The sequence below is a fragment of the Sinocyclocheilus anshuiensis genome, unplaced genomic scaffold (assembly GCF_001515605.1).
Source record: "Sinocyclocheilus anshuiensis isolate Anshui unplaced genomic scaffold, SAMN03320099.WGS_v1.1 scaffold1079, whole genome shotgun sequence".
Taxonomy (NCBI): domain Eukaryota; kingdom Metazoa; phylum Chordata; class Actinopteri; order Cypriniformes; family Cyprinidae; genus Sinocyclocheilus; species Sinocyclocheilus anshuiensis.
In genome coordinates this window covers 579132-588992 of record NW_015548207.1, presented here as the reverse complement: position 1 = coordinate 588992, position 9861 = coordinate 579132, and positions in this window count along the sequence as shown.

Here is a 9861-nt window from a genome sequence, read left to right as displayed (position 1 = left end):
AATCGCAGCGTCGCGCCGCGCCACGTCTTTAAAATTCAAATACTTTATTTTCTATGAGTGTAGGCACACCGGCGGCGTCTGTCCGCGGTGCCCAGCTACGTCGTGTTTTATACTTGTAAGAATTGTTCTAGACATGCCGAAAATTTGAAGCTACAGCACAGCAGCTCTTCTTCTTGGTTTTCTCTGATGCACTAACTCTGCAGCAGCACTTCTTCTTCGTCGTCTCGTCTGATGCACTCACTCAACCAAGCGTTCTAAACACAACCTCGCCCCTCCCCACCCCCCAACCATTCGAATTCCTGTATGCGGGAATTATTTGTAATGATATTCCAATGAGCCGCTTTGTGATATCACAAAGCCCAGAAACCAAACGCTGTAGTCCAAACGAGCCGTTCGTTGTAGTTCTTGAAAAGGGATTTTTAAAAAACGAAATATCTCCCTTTGGAGTGGACTTTGAGATTTGTAACTTTCTAGATCTTTTTTATGCCCAAACATACACACTACACACTGACTAAAACAAAAAAAAGTGAAAAAGCATAATAGGACCCCTTTAATATCTGCTCAGCAATAATTGTAGCCACATTTGCAATCGGTGTCAGAAATGGAAAAATATTCCTGGAATCTATATTTTGACTTCAGTACGGTGTGTCATCCTTTTGTCAAATAAATTGTTGAATTGTTTGCAATTGAATTAATTCTGCATCTAAATAATAATATTTGTTAAATAATATATAAAGTTACAAAAACATCACATACCTCTTGATTTTTAAAAATTATTTATATGTATTTTATTTTATTATTTTAATTTCATGTTTGTTTTTTTTACCTCACTTTTTATTTTTTATTATTTTATTTTGTGTTTTTATTGATTACTGTGGCATTTATTTCTGAACCTGGTCAGTATTCATTACAATATTCTTACACATTTAATGAGAGTCATGCTCAAGTTAACTTCATGTAACACATGAAGCTTCATATGATATATTTTAAGTGTAAAATGAAAAAGTAAGTGTTGTATAGTGTACTATAGCAAGATTAAAATGAATTACGAATGTTTATACAACTGATTATGAGGTGAATTATGAATCTTGATGAATGCATTGTATTAGTGAATCTCTCAAAATCTGCCAAGAACATGACTGGGCAATAATATACACCCAAATCAAAAGGAAGAACTTATAAATATGAACATGGAATATTATTTTTTTCCCTCGTTGTGACATTATTATTATTCATGACAACGAAGCACAGTTTCTTATGAATTCTCCCACTAGTGTTCATTGAAATAGCCTACTGTATTTTTTACGGTTATACGAAAAAATAGCTACTGTATTATAGGCTAGTAATAAGATTTCTTGAGATAAAAATCGTTTCTGAGATAAAAATCGGCTGTTATATAAAGCCATATGCGTCGGTATATCCTCCTCCTCTTCATCCTTCAACGGGTCGGACGCACGCGCACTCAATCCCCCCGCATATGAGTGAGTCACACACACACACACACGGGGTCAGTAACCACGAAGAGCCTTCGTTCATTGGTCTTTATCAACAGGCTCAAATTTAGGAATTATTTATATATAAATAAAAATATTTATTTATCTATAAACTTCTATTCATTAATTAATTCATTCATTGAAATGCAAAATAATCCAGCGATGGTTGAGCATCTCTTTTAGACGATCATTTAGTCAGACACTATTTTTAAGTATGCAGTAGTATTTAAGTATTTTTAAGTATGCAATATTATTTTTTTTAATTCCAATTTTGCTTAAAAATATATGTATCCCGATGGAACTGTGAAAACTGTAACATGTGAGTGTATACTGGAACAGAACAGAATCATGAATAATTGTGGGAAGAGAGACCGATGTGATTTGTCTATGAAAGGCACTAAAATATCCATAATGGTTTAAGTATAATTGTGATGTGTGTGAAAGTAAAATATATTACACGTTATACATATATAATTTTATCATTTATAATCTAAACAGTTTTTGTCTGATGTTCAGGTAGTAGTTTTACGCCTCTGTAAATTACTCCGTATAAATGAAACCATACCTCCGTCTCTCTGACCAATCAGCGCTAGAATTTGGCCCGTCAAGCTCTGATGCGCCAATCAAACGACAGAGAGTAAAGCGCCCGCCTACCCTCTGGCCAATCAGGTGTCCGCATCGGTTAGTACTCCGTTACATCACAGCACTCGTATCGCAGATGCAACCGCGCATAATTAAAAGACTCGCGGTGTGAAATGCAGTGATGCTCCGCGTGCGTTAATTCAACGGGTGTCGAGAAAAGCTGCACGCCCGCCTTGTAACAGATTCTGTTCAGCATTTATCTTTCCTTTGGCATTTACCTTTGATTTCGGGTTGTTCATTTTGGACGCTTTTTGTTCACCAGGATTAATCTCACCCCAGGATATCAACCCAGCAACACACTGTGAGTAATATTCACATTTATTCACGGACAAATTTATATATGCAATGCTTTTAATTTACATTATCGTGCGTTTTACCAATACTCTAAGATCCCTGTATCAAATCAAAGGATGAATGTTAATCAGTGGTCCGTTATCTACAGTTCAGCATCCAGTGGTCCACGAGCTTCAGTCATGATTTATGCTCATATACAGATAGCCTATGTGGTTGATTATGTTTTGTGTTATTCAAACTACTAACCAGACAAACTGACCTAAGTTGCAACCAAATGTACGACTCAAGTCAAAGCAGCCTCTGTCCCAACTGCTTTTGTCTCTCATGAGGGCCAGCAGTTGGTTTCTGTACACTGTTATGGACAATTATTATTATTATGATGATTATTATTATTATTTTACATATATATCTGAGATCATACATGCCGATGTTTTAAGTTATGGTGTTGGCTATTTTAAATAATACATAATAATAATAATAATTATAATAATAGACATATTACATAATGATATTAATTTAAATCCCCAAACCTTTTTTGTTGTCTTGGGAGGTTATTGGTTGGGAAGCTTTTTAGTTTTATTTTATTTTTTGTAATTTTATTATTTTAATATATAATTTTTATATTTTTTTTATTTATTGTGATATTTATTATAAGTATTAAATTATAATGAAAAATAAAGATGGTGTCTTATTTTTTAATATATTTTATTTTTAAAAGTACTTTTACATTATATATATTTACAAATATAAAATTACATAAATTTAAATAAAATAAATCAAATAAAGACATAATATATTATTATATATAACAGCATATATAGTTGCATATAATATAGGGACACATTAATCCACATTAATTTAAGGACGGAAGTTGTGATCAATGCAAATAGTGTTTGAACTAAGTCTCTGTCGCTGTTCTATACCGGCTTTGTTCATTTTTGTTTGAATTTCAATCATAGGAGCTTGTAACACTCCAAAGAGAAAGGAAAAATTGAAATCGCAACATATGACCCCTTTAAGGAAAAACAATCAAAACCACTTGCCCGGGCCAGTATGAATTCTGCAATGAAATGAGGTGCGCAAAGACATGGAATTGAGCCTGGTTTGATTAAATTGAAAGAAGAAACATAATACACAATGAAAAGTCAAACAGAATACAGAGATCAGAACATTTTAAAGTTTTATGAATATTTTAGACTGGGTTCCTTTCAATGTTTAATGCTTATAACAAGATCTTCATCAGTTCCTGGTTGGTTTTAAAGCTGGCTTTGATAGTTTGACGGTCATTCTTAGCACATATAAGCCAGAGATCAGGCAGTTTGCCAAAACTTGATCTTTTATAAGAGCTCTTTAACAGAAATTGCATTTCGGAGGCTTAGGTTAGATGATCTTACAGCCCGTTTTACATCAAACAGTTTAGAATTAGGATGGGAATGTACTAAAGTTCTTTATTTCCATATCACACATTGCACTTAAGCCACAGTAATATCATCTTGTGTAAAACAGCCACAGGTTCAGTATAGATTAGGAGCGCACCCATACCCTGCACAAAATCTGCTTCTTTATTTCGCAAAATAATAAAAAAGAGGCACTGTAAAAATAGCAAGAAATATTTTTATTATTTAATATAACATTATTTTATATTTAATATGTAATATTTTATTATTTTTCTATCACTTTTTCACATTATTTCAGATAAGTAAACAAATAACACATTATTTATTCATACTTAATTGTTTATTATTTAATGCTGCCCTGGTGGAGATACTAACATATTTAACAAACTGTTCAAGAGTTTACATGTTCGCTTCAATGTCTTGCAGTCTTTGTTACAGCGATGTATTACTAGTCTCTGGTTTGTCCTAAAGTGAACCTGCCCATCGTTCTTGACCATTAAATACTTAACAATTTTATGACCTCTTAACATCAGATTATGCATGTCTTTTATTTTGAAAAACTTGTTGGTTTCCTATTCCTGGTTCATTCCACCTGTTTGTCAATTAGTATATCTACCCATGTATTTGCTGCTGTCTTACACTGGAATCTTACCACGAGTTTATTGGTGAGTGTGTTGTGATTGTTTATATATATGTCCTCTTTTGGATTTATACTGAAAATGTCTCAGTGATGCAAGATTTGGTTCACTAAACAATACAAATATCCCAGCCTGAATATAATGTTGCTAAATACTGTTGAGCTTAGGACCTCGAGCTACTGTTTTTCACAGAATGCTAATTTTTCATGCACATAGAACACCTGGATGGCAAAAGTGCCAAAAGTGCTTTTGGGATTTGTTTCTTCATCCGATTTGGCGAAATTTAGCATTACATCACTTGCTCATCAATGGATCCTCTGCAGTGAATGGGTGCCGTCAGAATGAGAGTCCAAACAGCTGATAAAATGCTTCATTCATTCATTCAAAAGCTGTGTGTTCATAAGAAACAAATCCATTATTAAAGCGTTTTAAGTTTTAAAGTCCAAATCAAATCAATAATAATATAAGTCCATCCACTTTTGTCCTCTCAAGTCAAAATCCACTGACATATTTGTTTAAAACTGTTTTGGACTATTTTCACTTTCACACAATTTTCGCTCTTGATTAAGACGAGACAACTTTTTAATGGAGAAAGCAATATTATGGATAGAGGACTCTATCCATAATATTACTATCCAAGACAGAAGCAACGGTTGGAAGATAATAAAAAAAAACGTCTGAATGATGGATTTGTTTCTTGTAAACACAGCTTTTCTCTTCACAAGACATTAATTGATGGACTGGAGTGGTGTGGATTACTTGTGGATTATTGTGATGTTTTTATCAGCTGTTTGGACTCTCATTCTAACGGCACCCATTCACTGCAGAGGATCCATTGGAGAGTAAGTGATGTAATGCTCCAGTAAATTTCTCCAAATTTGTTCCCATAAAGAAACTGAATTCAAACTTGAATGGTCAAAGAGTAAATTAATATTTTTTGGTCAAGATCATTGGCTGATGCTTGTGGTTGTTTATCGCATTGAAAATAGGTTAAGCACATTGCATTATGCGATACACTGTACCACGCAGTGCACTCTGGAAGTATACTGTACTATTTGGTGAATGCAGTCAATATTTTGTAGTGAAAAAGGTGCAAAACATGGTGTAGTTCCAGCATCTAATTAAACAGACCATGTTAACCAGCCAAACTGAAGCTAATTAATCAACCAGAAGCAGATGATTTGAACAATATCAACGTAAGCGTTACAGCAGGTGGATGTTTTGCATGAGTCTTTGTGCTGAAGTGGCTCTTCTCTACACGATGATGTGAATTTATGGTTTCTCTCTGTTTTTTTTTTTTTGGAGTCACGTACTATTTGGTGAATGCAGTCAATATTTTGTAGTGAAAAAGGTGCAAAACATGGTGTAGTTCCAGCATCTAATTAAACAGACCATGTTAACCAGCCAAACTGAAGCTAATTAATCAACCAGAAGCAGATGATTTGAACAATATCAACGTAAGCGTTACAGCAGGTGGATGTTTTGCATGAGTCTTTGTGCTGAAGTGGCTCTTCTCTACACGATGACGTGAATTTATGGTTTCTCTCTGTTTTTTTTTTTTTGGAGTCACGAGCCAGCTGTTAGCAAACACAACTGAAGCGTCTCCAGCTGAATCATCAGGTCACAAAGCATGAATCATCTTTTTTTGCCACATGGGTTGTGTGAGAGGCAGTCTCTCTGTAAAGAGTTTGCATTTTACACTGCTGTAGTTTATATTTTCTCAAAAACACTAAAAGTGTTAGTCTGTAGCTTTCTTGTACCAAATATGTCAAACTTAATTAATGTGGTAGATTTCAAGTTTTGAGCAGCTGTCGCTGAGAGGAATGAGAATGCAAATGCTAATGCAGCGTCGTTATAGTAGCTGTACAAGTAATCTGACAAATTTTCTCTAATCTGTGGGTTGAATTATAGTAGTTGTGGTTTCATTGTTCAAGCATGAATGCAATGAAGCATTGATCTTTATTGAGTGCTTTACAAGAGCGAAAAAGATTTTAATCCATCGCTTTAATGATCTTCTGTCAGGCGGCCCCATCTGTACAGCAAATGAGTGAGGTTTTTGAGAGCTGAGAGTTGAGTAAAGACGGATTACAGAAGATTTGACTGTCTAGTTTGATCTATGATGTGGGACTTTAAGACGGAACGAAAACTGGAAATGCGTCTTTCAAGATCTAGTTCTGTGAGCGTCTGTTTATTTAAAGGTGACATATCATGAAAATCTGACTTTTCCAGGTTTTAAGTGCTATAATCAGGTCTCCGGTGCATCTACCAACCAAGGAAACGTGAAAAAGATTAACCCAGTCACTTTTTTTTGGTAAGCCTTTTTCTGCAAGCGTCTGAGAAAACAAGCACATCTGATTTCGCTCCCCTAGTGACGTTGCAAAGGGATCTCATTATAATATTACCGCCCCTTAATCTGTAAGTTTCCACCCACGGCGCCGTCATTTTGATTTCGCAAGCGACAACGGTGTACCAGTTCTAATGCCATGGCGACAGTTCTAGCAAAACTTCCTAACTGTTCTGTCATTGGCTGCACAGACGAGCACAGAACACTGTTTAGAGTCCCAGCCTCAGAGGAGACAAGACACCAGTGGATTTATTGATTTATTTACTGTATATTGCTGCTGCCACACAGATCTAAAATAAACATGCGATTTATTTCCCAGCTGTTTACCTTCACAGACATAACTGACTGTTTTTGTAGCTCATGTGTGTTTTTAACTAAACTTGTGTGTGAATGAGAACTTAGTTTAGTACTCACATGCTGTGACAGCCGCTTTCTGTCCGTGTGCTCTCACGCAAGTTTAAACTCATATGGTTTAAAACGCATGTGCGATATTTCAGCATTTTCAGCGCGATAAACATGATAATCAGAACCAAAACAGATGTTTTTTAGCAGGTACGAGCTGTAATGGCACAGCTCTATTCTGGAAAAGGGGGCGGGGAGCAGCAGCTCATTTGCATTTAAAGAGACAGGCCCGAAAAACAGTGTGTTTCTGCTTCCACTCAAAATAGGCATTTTCAAAATGATATAATAAATGATCTGTGGGGTATTTTGAGATGAAATTTCTCTGGGGACACCAGAGACTTATATTACATATTGTAAAAAGGGGCATAATATGTCTCCTTTAAGACTAATATGTATATATATGTGTATGATTTTGACATAAACTGGTAACTAGGTGTCAATAGGGGGTGTTCATATCTTTTTCATTGTGAGATTGATATTGTGTGCATTTCTTTGACATTTGTCCTCTGACGAATAAGACGGTTGACCCTGCAAAACATTAGTTTGTCCCCTTGCAGATGCGAGTCCATTAGAGTCGTGGGGACTCGGGGAACTTCTTCAACGGGAACATTTTAGTTTGGTCAAAGCACTTTTTTGACAGTTGATTTGCAAAACTATATTTTTTGCCTGCACAACTAATTAGTCTTTATAGAAGCTCTGTTTTATTAAGACTTTTTAAAAAATATATTTTTTAAATATTATTTAATATTAAATTTAAATTGATAAATTTTCTTTCATAGAAACTGAAGCAATAAACAAGTGTTTTTTTTTCTCTCTCTTTAAAACAAAGAAAGCTACTTTATGAATCTTTCAATACTTTCAATGATTCAAAAGGAAAGTATGATTGTTCTTAGCCACCAATTTGTTCATATGATGCAGCTATTTACTTTATTTAACTTATATATATTTATTTTTATATTTAATCTTTTTTTTTTATTTAATTTCCATTTTTATTATTTTTCATCATTGTTTTTAAATGTTGTTACATTTTAATTTGGAAACAAAAAACAGCTTTTGTTTAATTAGACGTTGTTTTTAGCAGCTCGTATTTGTCTCAAGTGGGGCTTTGTGTGTGTTTTCTGCACAGTTAAATTGCAAACTGCGGGATACTGCTGTGTTTATTTTTAGCTTTAATTGTGCATGTTAAACAAAAGGCAGCCGTACACAACCTGAGCAGATTACATGAGGAATCGCTAAAAAGATTTGTAAAAAAAGATTGGAGTTGTAAAGGATGTTTGCTGGGAACGTTTCCTCCTGTGGGTTTTGCACCGGGACTCATTTTAGTGTTTTGCTTTGTTGTTGTGAATGTGTGGTATAGTTAATAATCTCATTTTCTTTGAAAACATATTGATTCAGAGCCAATTGTCTATGTATTTGAGTCTTCGCAGGGGTCGGATACAAGCACTTAAATGCTAAATGTATGCAAATTGAGTCAATGATTCATATGGGAATGAAGGTCTAGTCTTATGAGCTCAAATGTTTAATGAATTAACGAAGGGACGCTGGCGTAATGAGAATGCAAAGGGTCTATTGTAATGCTTTAAATATTTCAACAAGGCCCTGCCTGCAATACAACAGTTTGTGCGTGTGTGTGTGTGTGTGAGAGATACAGTTTCATTGTGTTTTAATGGTGGTTTAATATCAATATATGTAATATTCAATCACTGTTTTTTCCAGTTAAATGGTAATGTCTGCAAAAACATGAAATGGGGGTCCACGAGTTCAAGAATAAAAAGGAAAGTCTGATTAGTCAAATCACTTTCATTTGAGCTAGTTTTTTTTCCATATAATTGCAGCTTGTAGCTATTTGTTTTATTTAATTTATTTAACGTAAATATTTTTTATTTTTATATTTAAATTTATTTTATTTATTTTTAAAATTTTTATTTTTAATTTGTATTATTTTTTATCACTGTTTAATTTATAAATGTTTTTTTTTTTTTCATTTTATTTCATTGTTTAATAAGAGACTGGTAGTTGTTTATTAAACATTTAGCTTTTATTTACATTGTTTCATTTAAATGTATTTTTAAGTATTTTAGTTACATTTTTATTTTAATTTATATTATCATCACGTTTTAAATGCATTTTAAATTATTTATTTTAATTTGTATTCTTGTACTATTTTTATATTTTAATTTAATTCATTTATTTTAATTTGGTGTTATTATTATTATTATTTACCTATTAATTAATTATGTAATTGTGATTAATTGTGATTGTAATTTTGTCATTGTTCAATCAGAGAGCCCGTTTCCGCCACTGAAAAAAAAAAAAAAGGTAATTGCGACTTTTTATCTCACAATTCTGACTTTTTTTCACAGAATTGTGAATATAAACTCACAATTGCGAGTTATAAAGTCAGCAATTGCGAGTTTATATCTCGCAATTCTGACTTTTTTCTCGCAATTCTGACTTTTTTTCCTCAGAATTGTGAGAAATAAACTCACAATTGCGAGTTAAAGTCCAATTTTGAGGGGGGAAAAAGACTGCTATGTTCTCAGAATTGCGAGCTTACATCACGCAATTCTGAGGAAAAAAAGTCAGAATTGCGAGTTTAAAGTCAGAATTGCGAGATATAAACTCGCAATTGCGAGAAAAAAAGTCAGAAT